Raw genomic sequence first — 18,581 nt, 5'->3', positions numbered from 1 at the left:
TGACTTTTCAGCAGATGGTAAATTGTGTTTTATCTGAGGAGCAGGGCTGGGCAAAAGCATTCTGGGAAATATATTTTTCTATTTAAAAAATAAATTTTTTTCCTGTGATGGAATTTCATTTTGATCAATTTAATGCATTCTTGCTGAATAACATAAAAAAAAAAAACATACTAACCTCAAACTTGTAGTGCTGTGTATATATAAAAAAATCCATAATTTGCACAGTGATTTTAATGGCACTTTTTTGTGGCACGTGTAGTGTGTTGTTTTGCGTTAAGTTGTGTGAGCTGCCAAAACAAAACAAATCTGCACGGGGGGAGACGGCGGCTGCACTGGCATTGTTGGCAATGATGACGGTAATATGTGTTTGTGGTGTAGTGTTTTATCACCTGTCCACCGCTGTGGCTTGTTAGAGGACAAATGAGTCTTAATAAAGCAGATTCCCTCCATGACTCCACAGGGCCCAGCGCAACAAAGCTGTTCGCTGGACCGGGCAGCCTGGGGAGTAGATTGATTACCCTCAGAATCACGGTACCACCAGCATGTCTGTGGGGCGAGAGCTCTTATTGGCCTCCCCCACCATCGATCCCTATACACGGCCCTCCACTTCAATCCCTTCATTCCTCACAGCCCGGCTGCTGGAGGTTGCAGCGGGTGACAGTAAATCAGGGTTGCACATGGACCGCTCTGCATACTTGTTCTGTGGCGCATCAGTCTTTTACACAAATATAGTGGTCTAGAAAACCCCTGTGGCACGTATGAGCTGCAAGTTTATCGTTAATAAATAATTTTTGCAAGGAACTGATATTGGTGAGTACGGTCTGAACCCAGCAAACACAAAACATTTTTACAACCATTCACAATGTATTGTATTTTGGTTGCAATATATAATGTTGCAGTACATTTGTTTTAAAAACGTTTTAGAAACCACATTTTAAATAAAAGTAGCCAAAATAAAATATTTCCTGTTATGTTTTCAAATAGTCAAAAAAACGTAAATACTATCAAAACAAAAACCAGACCGAACTGCAACTTAGATGTTTAACGTAATTTGCACATTGGAATAAGACGTTTAAAAAATATCATAACAGGACCAAAACATACAACCAGGCTAAATCAGCTTTGGCATATTATGTTTGTTTAAAAAGGTCTAAAAATGTTTGTTTGTTTTTTTTTGTTTTTTTTACATTTTTCAAATGTCTTTAATGTGAAATGTTGCTGTTTGAGCATGAAACAAGTTACAAAGCACAAATTCCTCTCCAAAGGGAGTTATCAGTAAGCATTGTTTCTGAATTCCCTGAAACGCCTCGTTTCGTCACGTCACAATATCCCTCATTTAAATAATTCCCGCCCAAGGCACGCGTGCGCGCACACACACACACACACACACACACACACACACACACACACACACACACACACACACACACACACACACACACAAAAGGGGTGAGGCCTGGGTGTGTTGAAACTCGTGGTTATGGTAAGGGGCGTGACATTTTCGAAACAAAGCGGTTGACCAATCACAACACACTGGTCCAGCCGACCAATCAGAGCACATTGCACACTTTTTGGAAGGAGGAGCTTCATAGAGACCATGAATAAACAGAGTTACAGACAGACTGGGAATGAGAGGGCTGCAAAAGTCAAAATCAAGATTTTGTAATAAAGGGCATAATATGGCCTCTTTAACGAAAATAACATAATCAGTAAAAATATCAGTAGCATTTTAACATTAAAGCGATTCAGTAAATGAGTAACGTATGAGGAACTAGGCAGGCTGCCATATCAAAAATGACTTCTTCTGTGAATTCTTACATTGTCTCTACTTATTCAACTGATGGGAGAAAACATTCTAATTGAATAATCCACTTTTATATACTTTCTTTGCTGTTTCGTAGTTAAATTGACTTGACAATTTAAAATAGATCAAGCCTCTGATCTCCCAATTGAGCTGCTTTATTTTAACCTGAGGTCTCTTGTTTTTTCAAGTAGTATATGTCTTCTGGCTGGGCATGAGCGTGTGATAGTCTGACTTAACGGATAGAGTGTGATGATTATACTCATCACAGGCGCTGCAGTGCACGAGCGGCTGCGAACTGTAAGAACAGTGACGGTGATGATGGGTTGATGTCATCGACCCGCTGTGAACTGTACTCTCAGTCAGACACCTCTTACCAAACTGGCGTTGACATCCATACACGCTGTCACTTCAGCCCCCGAGGTGATAGCACCACTCTCCCCATTATGAGGGTCCCTCAGGAGGCTGCACTTTACTTCCCATGAAGCGGGAACACACTGATAGCCCTGTGACAGTGTAATTAACAACTTCCCAATCAGACCTGCTTTTCTGAAACAAAGAACTTTGGTGTCACATAATAAATGACGATGATGCCGTTGGCAAAGACTATTGACTAGCAATTACTTATGACGGACTTTGGAGATGCTCAAAGTTATAAAATTTGAGTCTGTAAAAAGAGTAACATTGTGAGGAAATGCTATTGGATGGTATAATACTTCTGGAAAGAGTGCAGGTTTTTTTCTCTCTCAGTCTTTCTGTCTTTTCCAACCACTCTCCATTACGGACCTCTGTCTTCTGAGCACTATTATATCACTATACTAGATAGGTCTGGTCTGATTTATTTTGCTGCCACTTTCTCGGTCTTCTGCTTCATGGCTGAGCAATTGAAGAAAAATTAAAGTGCTTATACAGTATGTACCTATATTAAAATATGCTATTTAGTATGTACAAATTTCAGAAATTAAAATGATAGTTAGTATAATTAATTTTATGTAAATGTTATGTTTTGAATGTATTATAAAGTACTGTGTGTGTGTGTGTGTGAGTGTGTGTGTATATATATATATATATATATATATATATATATATATATATATATATATATTTATACCTATATACACCTGTTTATATATATATGAACAGAATTTTTTTTATCTGTTTATTATAAAATATAATAAACAGATAAAATCTAACATTTGAATAAAAAATTATTATATTAATACCTTCACTGACACATTATTATTATTATTTTAGAGGATATGTGTGAATGTCCATAAACAGATGTGTAAAATGTTTTTTTAATATACTTTTCTTGTTTTATATATATATATATATATATATATATATATATATATATATGATTATATTATTATATATAATTATTTTTTATTTACATTTTATACCTCAAATCTGCATAGATTTAGAACAATAATCTAAATGATTTATTATTATAATTATATAGTATATATAATATATTATTTAATATTGTCTATACTTGTTATATTGTTAACAAGTATAAACAATATAAAATAATAAAATAACTATTGTTAGCACTTTATTTAAGGCAATGTCTGAATTTGCCAGCATAAGGTCTGAGCGGTCAGCTCAGCATGTTTTTGGTGCTCTTTTTCTGCAGTTCTGGTGGAGTAGTGCATGGGGTAGAAGTGATGAAAGAGGAGAGAGAGCTCTCTGAGATCTGGGCAGTTCAGTCAGCATCTCAGCAGGCCTTATGGAGACTATTGAGGACTCCACTGGCTTTTTAGGTCCCTTTGAACAGGTGCTTTTCTCCCAGTGCTGCTGGCTTCGCTTTGGATTTCCAAACACAAAGAGCTGCTATATCCCATACATATAAAGCCCCCACTTGTTTGTGCGTGGACACACACACACACATGCACTTATGAGCGCATGTGGAAGCAAATGCACAAGCTCACAAACACTTTTGGGGGTTCTCTCAGAGGGATTTCCTTTGCACCTGTTTATTTGTTCTCTCCCCCCCCTAAATATATATATGAGTGGATCTATCTCACCCATAACAGTGTGGGTGAATTTGAGTGGCAAAATATCCTCTGGGTTCTCCCTATTTCTCACTCTGACTGTCTTTCTCTCTCTCTCTTAAAGACTCCTCCGGATCTCATGATTTATGTATGAGGCTGAGGCGATTCTTCTTGGCATGGGGAGAGAAGTTGTCCTTTGTCTTCTGCTCTGTTGGCCAGTAAGAGGTTTTTCTGAGGTCTGGAGAAGGGTCTCAGAGTTCTTCTGGATTCAAACAGATGTGCGTGTGTGTGTGTGTGTGTGTGTGTGTGTGTGTGTGTGTGTGTGTGTGTGTGTGTATGTGTGAAAGAGAGAGGAGTGAGACTCTTTCTGGAGGTGTGGGAGTTTGCCCCACAGTTATTACTCGACTGGAACTGCTTCAGTATGGTGCTAGAGCCAGATTGCGACAGAGACACCATGTAAACAAATAAACAAACAACCCTAGACTGTCAGATACGCAGCAAGAGGCTTAATCTTATTATTGCTTAAACAGGACCCCGCTGGGAAATATAAAGATCTAACTAATCTAAAAAATTGGAATCCGCTCACATTACAATGTTGTGAATGTTACCTTCTTGCAATAAATATAGGTAAAATTAAAGTGGTTGTCCCAGATTTTTAAAGATTTTAACATGGGTTACACATTGACATAAGGTAGTTAATTGAAATAAAAGATTAGCATGAAATCTTGAATGAATAGCCAAAGTCTTTGACAAGAAGTAGTTTTAGTAATATGTGTAAGGTATGAATAAATGCAGTTTATTTCATTTTATAAAAAATATAGATATGTGTTATGTAATATGTGAAAGTTTTAAATACATGAACAGATTATTAGTTTTTTTTTCTATTAAAATATATGCAGATTTGTATATATACTTATGGCCATTTTATGTATTGCGTGTATGTATCTATTTGCACTGCTGTATAAAATATATAATTGTACAAATATAACACTAAAGTCCCAGAACAAATTTATTTTATTTTTTTTTTATTTTTTTTACTTTAGGAGAATTACTTAAGAATTATACATTATGAGCAGTGTTGGGCAATAATTTATTACATGTAATCTGGATGTATTTGGATTCCAAAAATGTAGTACTTGTAATTAGATTATATTTTACGTTTTTAAATGCTTTTTAAAAAAAAAAATTTATGAATTACACAATTAGCCACATGTTATTCATACAATGGAAGTAAATTATTCATAATTTATTGATTCTCCCTAATTCCTCGTTTTACTCTTTTAAATTTTCCTTTCTAAAAAATCGGGGGACAAAAACACCTCTCAATTACACCATGTTTGAGATGAACAATAATGCAAGTTACTAAACACTGCTGATATATACTGTAGCTGTGGAACACTTCTATTTAATTAACTACAAGTTAATTTTTTTATAATTGAACAACACATTTGCATTCTCTGATATCGGATAATGGTCACATTGACATGCAGGTAAACGAATAAAACAGTAATATTTGAAGGATTCAATCATTTTATTTTGATTGTTTTTATTTTCCAATATTTTTCATTTTTTTCATTTTACAGTTTTATGATTTAATTAAGAACTCAGCTGTTCTTTCATTAACCCCAGTTTGGGAAACCCTTACATAATGTAATGTTTAATGTATTTCATGTTGTTGATAAAGAATTACACACACACACACACACACACACACACACACACACACACACACACACACACACACACACACACACACACACACACACACACACACACACACACACACACACACACACACACACACACACACACACACACGTGATAAACAAGGGAGGCCAAAAGTAATCTAAAAGTAATCAAAAAGTAGTCTGAATACATTACCTAAAATGAGTAATCTATATTACATTACTAACATGTAATGTTATATGTAATTATGTAATCAGTAACAGACTACAATTAACAAGTAATCTGCCCAGCACTGATTATGAGTATAGATGTATAAAATTAAGATCAAATTAATAATATATATTCCTCATTACAAACATTTGAAAAGCAGGATAAACAAATGTCTCCATTTAATCACATTGCTGTCTGAGAGAAACAATTAAGATATCAAATAAATCTTTTTTGCTTTTTTAATGGAATGTATAATCAAGAAGATATGGTAGCCTAGACATGCTCACTGAAGTAAAAAAAAAAAAAAACATTTCCGCAAACAAACAAGTGCAGGAGGGAGGTGTGTGTTCCTGTCTTTTTTAACATGACGGGGGATGGACGGATGCTGAGAGGATGATAGCGCACACTTCCTGGGGGTTTTTCCCTTTCTACATCACTCGCTCCAGCCTTTAAAATCTCCAATAGACACATACACAAACACACAAAAAAGAGCGAAATCTTGTCAAAGCAAGAAACGAGTACAGATTAGAGATCCCTGTCCGCCTTCACAGGCAAAACAGCGTGGTCATTCCTGGGGGGATTTGAGACATTGGAAGGGAGGGAATAGACTGGTACAAAACCACCAATTTCATACTACACATGTGGATTAAGTCTCTCCTCATTCAACAGCTCCGAAATGCCCATGTAACAAATTACAATCCTGTGACTGCAGCAGGGGCGCCGGGCCTGTATTCAGATGCTCTTGTGCCTGGCAGTGCCCGGCCCGTGCCAGATTGTCTGCAGGCGGCGTTCGCTCCGGCTTTGATCGCGTGCCAGAGCGGCCTCACAGGCGTTTGGCTCCCCGATCACTCCCCCATCAATTCGCTGGCACGCCGTCCTCATATCAAAAATGACCCAATTAGTAGACATCGATGTGTTCTGACAGGCACTACCTGCTGGAGCGAAGCAGGCAGCGCGAGCCGCTTTTCTCTCTGCGCGCCGTTCGTAACCCTCCCGCGCGCTTTGAAAACGGCGAGAGGTGAGAATGCAGTTGTTTGTTTCCCTCTTTCCTACCTGTCTTGGTGTTGACTACCCCCCTCCACCCCTCCACCCTCAGGGTAGTCTTTGAACAGCGGTTTGGGTGTCAGAGGCGCGTGTGCAGAAAGCAGTTTAACTAAAACTGTAGTGAGGTGATTAGAGTACTTACTGACAGGAAACATTGTTCTCCCACTGACTGATTGTCAGCACTCATCTTGGCAACTGACAGCCCGAATCCTTCTACATACCCAACCTCCACGCCCCCTCCCGATGGCTCTGAGCGTGTGTGCGCACGAGGGTATTTCATCGTCCCTCTTATGCATGCCTATCAAAACCTCTGCCTGAGCACTCAATCTTGCGCGTGTGTGGGGAGGCTCCAGCAAAGATGGTGGTAGATTCATCAAACATTCATACATCACCCACCTCAGGAATCGGTGCTCAGTGAAGTACTACACCAGATTCCCTTTGATTTCGCTCCGTTCAGACGCCTTGCTATCATTTCTCATGCGCCGCTCTCTGCTTCATCCGCAGACTCGAGATGGAGCTGCCCTGCTAACTCAACAGGCAGTCCTCCGAGCTATACGTTGGCAAATAAAACAGCCCTGGCTTAATGAAAGCCAGTCTGGATATTTCACGCGGCCACCATTAGCTAAATGAACTAACAAGATATCTGGCTGCTTCTGGGAGTTTCTTTTCCCATCTCACGCTCATCAGGTGGGACTACTACAGTTTTGTGTTTCACTAACTTTTAAGAAATGGGTTTCACTTTATTTTGATGGTCCCTTTAACACATTCTGTTTACTACAATAACATTGCACTTACATGTCTACTAACTCTCATTAGAGTATTAGTAGAGTATTAGTAGACTGGTAGGGTTAGGGTTAGGGTTAGAATAAGTTGACATGTAGTTGCAAAGTTACTTAGTCAGCTGTTGGAGGAGCATCACAATAAAGAGTTTGCAGATATTAAGCACAGTCTACTAATACTCTAATGAGAGTTAGTTGACATGTAGTTGCAAAGAATGTTGGGGACCATCAAAATAAAGTGTTACCGAAAAGTGTTGTCAGCCCACCCCACACCCTTCCTATGTCCAAGACAAGAATGTCAGTTTAATGTTACACATCTCTCTCTCTCTCTCTCTCTCTATTTTTTTTTATCATTTGAATTAAGACATAATAATTTCAAGACTTATGGGGGCCCCCTGGAAGTTTGCTGAGGCCCCCTAGTGGATCCCGCCACCCTGGTTGACAACCACTGTGCTGAAGTGATGGTTTGACATAGACATATGATACTTTTTTTTTTTTTTACAATTTAAAGTACAGTACAGCTTGTCACTGGTAATAATACCCTCACATGGACACCCTTGTACCTTATCTACACCAAAAGGGGACAATAATAATAATAAAAAATATGCACTCTGGGTAGGTAAGGTACAAAGGTAAAAAAGATAGGTACATCTACTGCATAATGTAACAGTCATATAATATTAAGATTGTCATCGTTTATAGTTATGGTCAAGAGAATTTATGTAATCTCTAATTTACTGTATTACACAAGCCAATTATGCATTGGTTTAGCATCTTTTTGAGGCTGTCTTTGGTTTTAACAAAGTGGTGCAAACCAAAGGCAGCACAGTCTTAGTAACAGCAACTCACACAGACATTCTTCATGTCTTTGTTAAAGCTGCAATTGTCCCGTTTTTCTCTTCTACTATATTTAATGCCTGTATGAGTCCATCTGGGCAGTGAGTGAGTATCTGGGTTCAGCAGCTGATGGCCTGCATAGCTTTGAGCTGGTCGTTGCGAAGGCCTTGCAGGTCTCTACTGCCATGTTTCGGCAAGCTGCTCGCATCGACAAACATTTGGCACAGACATCTCTACCAGCTGGAGCGGGCATCTCTGCCATTCTCAACGTCCCCTAATGTCACTCTCTCTCTCATCTGTCGCACAAGGCTCATGTTAACACACACAGACTTCTCGCCCCATTGGCTTGTACGCAGGCAAGTAAGTGAACTTTAAGAGTCGGTCCTTGGATAAGATCTTGTGTAATTAGCCATAATGGGGGTAGTTAAAGAATTCGGAAGCAGATGTTTGGCAGGGAAATTGAGACGCTGGTACATAAAACAGGTATTTTAAGGTGAGGCGGCCACCTGAGGCTATACTGTTTCCAGATCAGTCTTACAGATAGCATTCAGTGAGCAACATCCATTCTGTCAAGCTCGATCTGATCTCAGATGAGCTCTACCACTTTAAAGCAGCTTTAAGGAAGCATCTACAGCTGTGAAAGTGAGTTCCTGTGGACTGGAAGGAGTGTTGCAGCTGTGTTTTAGAGCAGGTGTGTGAAAGTGGATGAACTCGGATGTGGATGTTGTCCACTGCGTGGCTTTTAGCTATAGCTACAGGCTACAGACAATCTAATCTACCCTATATGAGACATGATATCATAAAACATATCTCCTGTGTGTTACTTTACAGTATTATGACTGTTGCTAAAGGAGATCTGAATATATGAGATGCCACCTGATGAGCACTGAGCTTGACAAATGTGCATATTTTGTATCATTCATGGTAAATTGCGATGATTTGAATGAGTTTTGTAAGGAATTTTGGAGAGTAAATGAATTACATACAGTGGCAATAGTTTTCAAATATTGATGAATGCTGCTTTACGAAGTTGTTTATCTCCTGTTCATTAGCATTCTCGCAAAACAAATACACAGAGTAGCACTAGACGAATTATATACTTTCTCACCTTGGGCTTATTTCCTTTGCTATTTTTGTCAAGATAATATTTCAAACTCTTAGAAAGAGGCTTTTTAAGGACATTGTTTATCTACGAGTAAAACAGCTGAAAAGAACCGAGGCTAATTTGTACACCTTGCCACATCTTGCCTGCTAGTGGAAGGAGACTCCAATAAAAAAAAAATAAAAAAAAAAGATTTTCCAGCTTTTACCATTATCTTTTGATATATGTCAGGCTTGCAGGTGCTCATGGCCTGAGGGGAGAGGAGGTGTTTAAGATAAAAGACAGGTTATTACAATGTGACAGAGAGATTCAACAGGACCTGCAGGTCAGGACACTAATGCAGGAGAGCTCTGTTTGGGTGAAGTCTTCTTGCATATAGTCCTACTACCTATATTACACAAATATATATTGGCCTCTGAGTGAGTTCACGTAGTGTAAAAGTCAGAACGTTGGCTCACTATTGGCCGATGCCGGTCATGTGTGTGATGCGTGTGACGTACAACCCAGAAGCGCTGCGCTGTTACACTACATGAACTCACTCAGAGGCCCACACAGAAGAAAATGAATAGTTGAATAAAGTCGTTATTTTGGGGGTTTTTGCGCACAACAAGTATTCTCGTTGCTTGATAAGCTTAAGGTTGAGCCACTGTAGTCACTTGGACTATTTTAAACATTGTCTTTACTAACTTTTCTGGGATGGCAGATATCGATTACCTAGCAGCCTATGAAGGAGTGAGCCAGCTCTCAGATTTCATCAAAAATATCTTAATTTGTGTTCTGAAGATGAACGAAAGTCTTACGGGGTTGGAACAACAGGAGGGTGAGTAATTACTGACAGAATTTTCATTTTTGGGTGAACTAACCCTTTAATCCAGTCCTGGAACAAGAACATAATCCAAACAGAGAAACCAGGAGCGCAACAAATTAGAACACATACAAGAACAACGACTGACAAAACACAGGGGTATAAATACACAGGGATCGCAGGGGCTAACCAGGGACACTAAGAAACTAACAAGGTAGGCAATGAAAACAAAGGAAACAGGAACTAAGGAAGACAGAACATAGCAACAATGGGAACAAAACTAAACTTCAAAATAAGAGTAAATTAAACAAGAGGGGAACACAGGATCATGACAGCTGCATTTGCAATATAATATTTAAAAAATAATTGATGGAAAACTGATGTTATGAAGAGTACTTCAGATAAAAGCACTTTAGTAGTATCGCTACTTTTATTTACATCCTGACATACATAGTTAGGGGTGTAACAATACTCTCACGATTCGATACAATTCACAATACTGAACTCAAGATACAATACTATTGCGATACTTTAAACCAAAATAAAGAAAAGGTCTTTATTATAATCATTATTACTTCTAATACATGTTAAGAAGTTAACAAAATGTACTGTTGATTAAAATGCTAAATTTGTTATTACATTAGGGGTGGACTTGAATAGGCTTGGACTTGGACTTTAAATGGAGGGACAGAAGTCTCTCAGGTTTCATAAAAAATAATTTCATTTGTGTTTGAAAGATGAACGAAAATCTTTTAGGTTTGAAACGACATGAGGGTGTGAGTACATGATGACAGAATGTTCTTTTTTTGGGTGAACTAGGCTACCTTATAAATACAGTAAGCTGAGTCTTGGATAAAAAAAACCCTCTTTATCGCGATATGCCTACACATCATTCACATCACAATACATATTTTATATCAGAATATATTGACATAACGATATATTGTTACACCCAAATTTCAGAATTTAGACTGAGGGGATTTGGAGATTAGCATAAAAAGGCAAACTCTTTGTGAGGCCTATATATTCAGGACATTTTATCTGCAAAATGTTGGAAAAGTTTTGTTTTAGAATACCTAATGTGGTGTATCATCTGGTACGTCTCTGTACGTACCTTTCGGGAGGAAACATGGCTTGTTTGTTTTTGTGTGGCATGGGAAAAAAAATCACTTTCAAAAGTCATCCAGAGAAGCAAAAAAGTAAAACACCTTTCTAGTTAATTAACCCAAATCCTTTCAGCATGGTTTCACCCTGTTTTAAAAGCTTGAAACTTGACCATTAACCTCAAAATGGATGAGAGAGCGCTCTCTCTTCGACTTTTTTCTTCTCCAGCAAAATGTGACATAAAAAGCCTGTGAAATGAAATGATGAGTTTAAAACGTCTTTTTGAGGCAAACCCAATTAGGGCTCGCACAGGTTTTTTTTTCCACCTCACAAAAAGCCTTACATTAGGACGAGGGCTAGTTATTAGTTCCGCAGTCGTTATTTTACAAATCATTTCTGTTTGCCTTCCGCACGCTGTGGCAGAGAGTGGGCTCCAATTAGAAAGGCATTAAAACAGCAACCAGGACTTAGCTGCATTACACCCAGCAATGACATTCCACCTGCCATTATGTTATTAGCAAAGAGCTGGATCGAGAGAGGAAAAAAGGCTTTTAATTGAAAATAAAGAAAAAATAAAGGCATTTTGAAAGTAGCAGCTGTTAGCTTGCAGATCTCTCAGCAGCTGTTGCTGTCAAATCTGAATCTGGGCCTATTCACCTCAAATCTTGCTCTCCTGAATGACCATATAACGCTGGTTGGCCCTTCGCTTTGTTCAGCCTGGGAGACAGAAATGCTGTTTTTCAAAATGAGCTCTATAGTAATGCGTTTTTTTCCAGACTGGACTATGAGCAAGTTACATAAGTGAAATCTTCACTGAAACTCACATTTCATTGTTATGTTGACATTAGTGTGCATACATGAACAATAAACTTTGATTTAACTTTTCAATGGCTTTGCAACTTGCAGTCTGACAGATGGGCCAAGAAGGACCCTCTGTGCATTCTATGTGCACTGATGGGTGGTTTGTCATTGGATTTGGGTCATTGTTTGTGGCGGCATGAGGTACTGGGCCAAAGCCAGTAAATTCTTACAGACACCCCACATTCAACCCCTATTATCCCACTCTGAATTCAGTATATATGCGCAAATGGACATAAGCATCCTTCTGTTTTTTTTTTTTTTATCTGCCTGTGCAACATGTATCTAACATCAAAGTTATCATGGTAAATATTAATAGATTTTTATGACAATAATTCATAACAAGCTGCATTATGATGTTTTTTTCTGTGACCCTTTTGCAGGTTACATCGCCCCAGTAGGTGGCAACAAGTGTATTTTTTTGAGCAAGTCGAACACTGATTAATTTATGGACAAACTAGAGCTGAGGTATTGAATCATTCACTAATTAGATTAGTTCAAACACACAAACATGTGATCCTCTGCATCTCAATGTCCATACTATCCATCCTAAACAGTATGTGAGATTAAAATAAGTGTGTCCCAAAGCATATGTTGAAAAGAGTATGCCAGAAGTCCCCGGATGGTCTACTATTTCCGGTGGATTTTCGAAGTATGGATCCGTGCACACTCTAAAGGCTAATATTGCCCACAATCCACTGCGCTTTGGAGGAGGAACTACAAACACGAGTAAAAAGTGTTAAAAAACTACAAAACATGGCGGATATGCACGACCGACAGTGAGAGGTTTAGATAAAGGTTTGAGTGACTAATCAAAGTTAACCTGATAGAAAAATATTTATTTAATGTTATATTTCATCTGCTATAACAATTTGGACTTTTATAAAGTTCCGTTTGGCCATTAACTTTTAAATGCATCATTATGCATTAATATGAGGAGAGTTCTCTGCATGAAAGACCCACGACTGCAGATCAACGTGCTACTGCATTTCTCTCCGATACAGTAGGAAATTAAACTAAATGAAATGTGGAGGATTTTATCTTTGACAAGATGATTGACAGGCCAGTTTGCATGACAGGATGCGTGTAACTAAGCGACAGAGGGCAACCGTTAAAGATGCAATTTTATGACGTGATATAGTATGTCCCAAAGCTTGTCTACTCTTCTGCTACACACTCAAAAGTGTGCACTTTTTCTTCACAAAAAGAGTACATACTTTTAGGGTGTAGTAAAAGTAGGCGAATTGAGGCGCAGCAATCATTGAATCATTCACTCACCCGATTCCGAAACACTGATTCATTCAAGTTTCATTCATTCGAGCAAAAGTATTGCAGATAAGTTAATCAACATTAACTTCTTGTTTATTGAACCGTTAAAGCAAAATCACAATCATGCTGTTGGTGTGCGCGCCGCGTTGCTGTTTACCTGCTGAAATTCTGAACAACAGCATTCTTGCTCATGCAGAAGTAGTAACATTTTAATTATATAAATAATATTCTTGCATTGTAACATGTTCTTGTACTACCAGGGTTGATTTGTGTCAGTCTCCATGTGCTGTATCGTATAACCAGAATGATTAAGAAGGAGATTGGGTGTGTTGTGTATTGGGCGCGCATTGTAGACTGTAATGATGAACTGTGAGCCTGCGTTCCTCCATCCAGCCTTGCTACTGACCTGAGGTCAGGGCTACAGCAGCGGTGGGAGAGGAGGACTGTGCATAAATCTGCTTAGCTGCATACATGCAATGAAATAGTGTCTCATTAAATTGGTGGTTTAGATAGAGTGTTGGTATACATGCGCATTTGGGGTTGATCTGTATAGTTTATGCCTTTTACATTTCCAACCACGGTATTCGCATAATCCTCTCTATGCATTTATTTACTGTGACTAAGGCTAAAAGGCGCCTATCATGATCATAAGCTAAATAGAGTAGACCCAAACGATTGAGTCTGGTCTCTCATAACAGTCAGTCATAAAAATGATAAATAAACATTCAGAGTCCAATTCCCTTTGGCCCAGGGTTTCACCCTTTCTCATTTTCCCTGTGGTTAAGGGTTAGCATCACTTTAGGTCATTTCCTTCATTTGCCTAGACAAGAAATGGTACCACATTAGTTCACCTCCATGCCCCTTAGCCCCTCCCCCCTCACAATTTCCTGTCAGAGAGTTGTGTGTTGCCGTTTGGCCACGAGGCATTGTGTGTTTTGCAGCCTTGCCAGCAACTGCCATTTGGAGTCTTAAGAGGCAAAAGGACCCTCCCCCTTTGAACTGCAGCCAGCTTTCTATGCTCTCTATTTTTCTTTTTAATAACTTCCCCAGAAGGCACTTCCCTCTTTCTCTCCACTTCACACCCCCTTCCTTTTAATTTGACCATGGCTTTCTCTGGAAAAGCTGTGATGCCGATAAGAAAGGTATGGCTGCGTTTAACTGACAGCTCACCATCTTCCATATTGTATGTGTATGTGCAAATGCGTTTGTGTGCATTTAGATCTGAATTCAATGCCACTCAGTGAGCTCTGCTCTTAAACAGATCCCGTAGGGGGTTTCGGTCTGTAATATTGCGTAAAAACGAGACGCTAGACTGGGAACGTGAAAGCATGATAAGTCCCAGACGAACCATGTGAATTTGATACGGTGCTTCCAAAAAGCAATGCTTTCAAAATGTTTCAGTTCAACTGAAACATTGCCCACCTCCACACACATACTCCAATATGCAGACTTCAGAGTCAAACAATGACATAATTGACTTTGTTACTAAACCTGAGCGCATATAATAGCACATTGTGGTCGTTGTTTAATTTTTTCACATGTTTTGTCGTATATCGCAATTTCGTGTCTTTGTACCAGTGGTTTTCAACTTTTTGACTTGAAGCCCCCCCCATATGGAGTAAGATATTTCTGCTGTAACTAATACAAGGCTTCTTCTTTTCAAACTTTTTTATTAACAGACACTGAGAGTATTGATATATTAAATGAATTAACCATGATTCATTACAGAAGTTTCAAGAACCATATGTTCTGTAAAAACAAGTTATTTAAGTCATTTTAAGTTGTTTTAAAATGCCAACAATAATTGGATAATTTAAACATGTTTAAGTCAACCCGTGGCCCCTTGAAAGTTTGATGAGGCCCCCTTTAATTAAACTTATATTAATATTAATATAACTATCATTTTAATATAAAAATTTAAAGCAAAATGAAAAAGACTATTTTAACATCGAAAGTAATTTGATTCAGAAAATGTATACCATCACGCGCAGCTTGTAGCATGCATGTTTTCTGAAACCTTTACTTGGTGCACACATTATCTGTTTTTCTGGTCCTGAACCACCTTTTTCAGTGTAAATGTGAGGAAAGGTTCTAGACTGAGCTCCAGCACCAGTACCAGGATCCTGTTGGTGGAAAGGGGGCAAGTGAGGCCTGGGATTCAGTGACAGATGTGTGAGGAGATAGGCAATGTAGACTATCAGCTTGCCCAGGGGGCTTGCTCTCACTTGTCATGGGATGGAGAGAAAAAGACCCCTAGACACCTGTCTGACACCTCTCATCAGCGCAGTTTCCTGAATCCTGCAGAGGGCTACTGATGGTCTGAAATCTCACACCTTTAAGCTACTGTTTGCACTCAGCGCCTGTCATATCCACTTTACAGAACAACAGCCTCGGGGTGCGCGAAACAGGCAGCTATTGTAAAACGAAGAGCTGAAAAAAGCAAAATCTTTCATATTATGGCATCATAATACATTATGTCATCCACAATACAATGCGAAGCATTAAAGAAATAGCCTCCCATGCTTTACCCTAACCCAGCATTTATTTTGTCATGTGGTATTATTTATAACGGACTGTTACCTGTTTGTTTTGTCGCTGTGGAAGTGCAAGAGACGTTGGTCACGACTCACGTGTCAGTGTTTGTAATTAAGGATGTGTTCAAAAACATGGGGTCTTTAAACATAAATGTAAAAAACATGCGTGAGTGCTCCGTCTCTCTCTCTTTGCCATCTCTCTGTACTCCTTGAGACTGAGGGTGAGCGGGGAGGGAGGTGACCTTGCCGGCTGTAATTAAAGTGAAACACCTTGACTTGTCACCATTGGCTCAGACAGCTTAAATCTCCCTAATGTAAATCGGCCCGCTGCTGACGCGCTGCTAGGCATGGCCACGGAGAAGATAGAGGCGGTGGTGATCCATCTCTGTACACACACGTAGACGCACACACACACACACGCAAGGTCTCCCACCCAATTGTGTTAGCATACGTTTTTATTTATTTTACACACCAGGCACCATGTTGCAAAGCTTCATAGCCACAAAACCTCCTGGGATTTGGGTGTGTTTGCTCATGAAAAGGGGCTGAAATGTCACAGAGTGGTGAGAATATGTGAGCTTCATTAAAGGAATGGCCCAGGTTCAATGCAATTTAAGCTCAATTGACAGCTCTTGTGGCATAATGTTGATTACCACAAAAGTTGATTTAGACTTTCCCCCCTTTTTCTTTAAAATATCGGAGGTTACAGTGAGGCACTTACAATGGAAGTGAACAATGTTAATATGCATGATTTTAGTGTGAAAAATTGCTAATATTATGTGTGTGAAGTTGTAAATGAATATCCTGTTAAATTTACTGTAAAAAAAAAAGTGACAAAAAGTGACAATATTTCAAGTATTATAGGATGGTACAGTATATTGCTGCCTGTATTTTACGACTTATAATGATATTTCATTAATTGATATAATATACCAATCTACTACCAAAAATCTGCTTTTTACCTTCAAATGTACTGATAATCACCATAATAATACAGATGGTAAAATAGAAAGCCACATGATGAATCAGAGTTCATAGAAAGTGGCCTCTCAATAAACAAACAAAACATCAGGATAACAAATGAAACTAAAATAATTCAAAAACATAAAAAAATGCATTATATATATATATATATATATATATATATTAGATATTAATATATATATATATATATATATATATATATATATATATATATATATATATATATTAGATTATCCAAAAATTGGTCCAATTTATGTCCTTTTTTATTGCCTCATCGTAATCGTAATCATCTGATGTATTTGATATACACTGTAAAACACTGATTTGGCACAAAAAGCAAGTTCATATCTGTCTATTACTGAACAGACAAAATCTAAAATCAAATACAAAGAAAAAAATCAAACAGCACATTTACAGCAACAAGTTAAACAAGTGTATTTCACATGGAAAAGGATCAAAATACAAACTATTTAATGATTAGGGAATGAGAGGCCGTCTCAGACAGAATCGGGGGAGTAATGTATGCCAAAAAGCTCTGGGCTGAATAGATGGCATGTAGAAGAATGTTTCTGGGTCTGTGTGCCAACATTACCAGTTGTCGATGGGCCATGCCAGGCTGTTGCTGCCTGGGCTATGGGAACAGTGACAGGAGTCGGATGCCCAGTCTGTGTCAGTGCTAGGCACTATGCCCAATACCTCTGACCCACAGGGCAACCGAGCACATGCCGCACGCTGAGAGGCCACAGAGGGCATGCACAAACATATACCCACATGTACTCAGTACTATACGGGCCTCTAAGTTGGCAGGGTTATGTAAGCAGCGAGTCCTCCTGGCATGAAACTCATGTCTCTAGGTCTCCAGTGGGTATACAGCATTTACCAGAGCTATTTTAGTGCCAACTAAGGCCTTGGAGTCTCTTAGAGCGACAGCTTTGAGTTTTTGGCATTGTCTCAATCTGAGCGCTTGTCTTGGCAAATTGCTTAAAATTTATTTTTTCTTTTGTGTGTGTGTGTGTAATAATTTGAAATAGCATTCATGTTGATATGTGCTTGTAATGTGAGCATGTTAAGATGTAGTATTGAGTGTTTGTAAATACAAGCATATATTCAGTTCAGTGTTTATTTTACGAGAAATGAGATGTTGCAGATATTTGAGTGAGTCTGTTATTAATTTCAGATGTGGTCTGTAATATTCTATATTCTTCAGTGAACTTGCACTTGCTCTCATCGAACACTCACTTAATCTTTAAAAAACACCAATTAATTAACACGGTTAAACTTGGTCTTTAGCAAATCTTTTTATATACAGTACATTAAAATGTTGTGATGCCTAAATTCACTTGCAGCATTAAAAATTATTCATTTTAATTTTAGGTTAGTGTTTTGTTTTTTGTTTTAAAATAGTATTGAATCATAATGTCTGCCATCCATAATAACAATAATTATTGGCTTATCAGTAGGCTATAGGCCAGAATTATTGTATCTGGCAGACACCAATAAGTCAGTACCAAATATACACCTATACGCCAATCCAAACTTTTTGTAAAATATAAACAAAATCTTTGTAAAATCTT

Source organism: Leuciscus leuciscus, assembly GCF_965113295.1.
Source record: "Leuciscus leuciscus genome assembly, chromosome: 20".
NCBI classification, from domain to species: domain Eukaryota; kingdom Metazoa; phylum Chordata; class Actinopteri; order Cypriniformes; family Leuciscidae; genus Leuciscus; species Leuciscus leuciscus.
Note: the sequence above shows the minus strand (reverse complement) of the source record.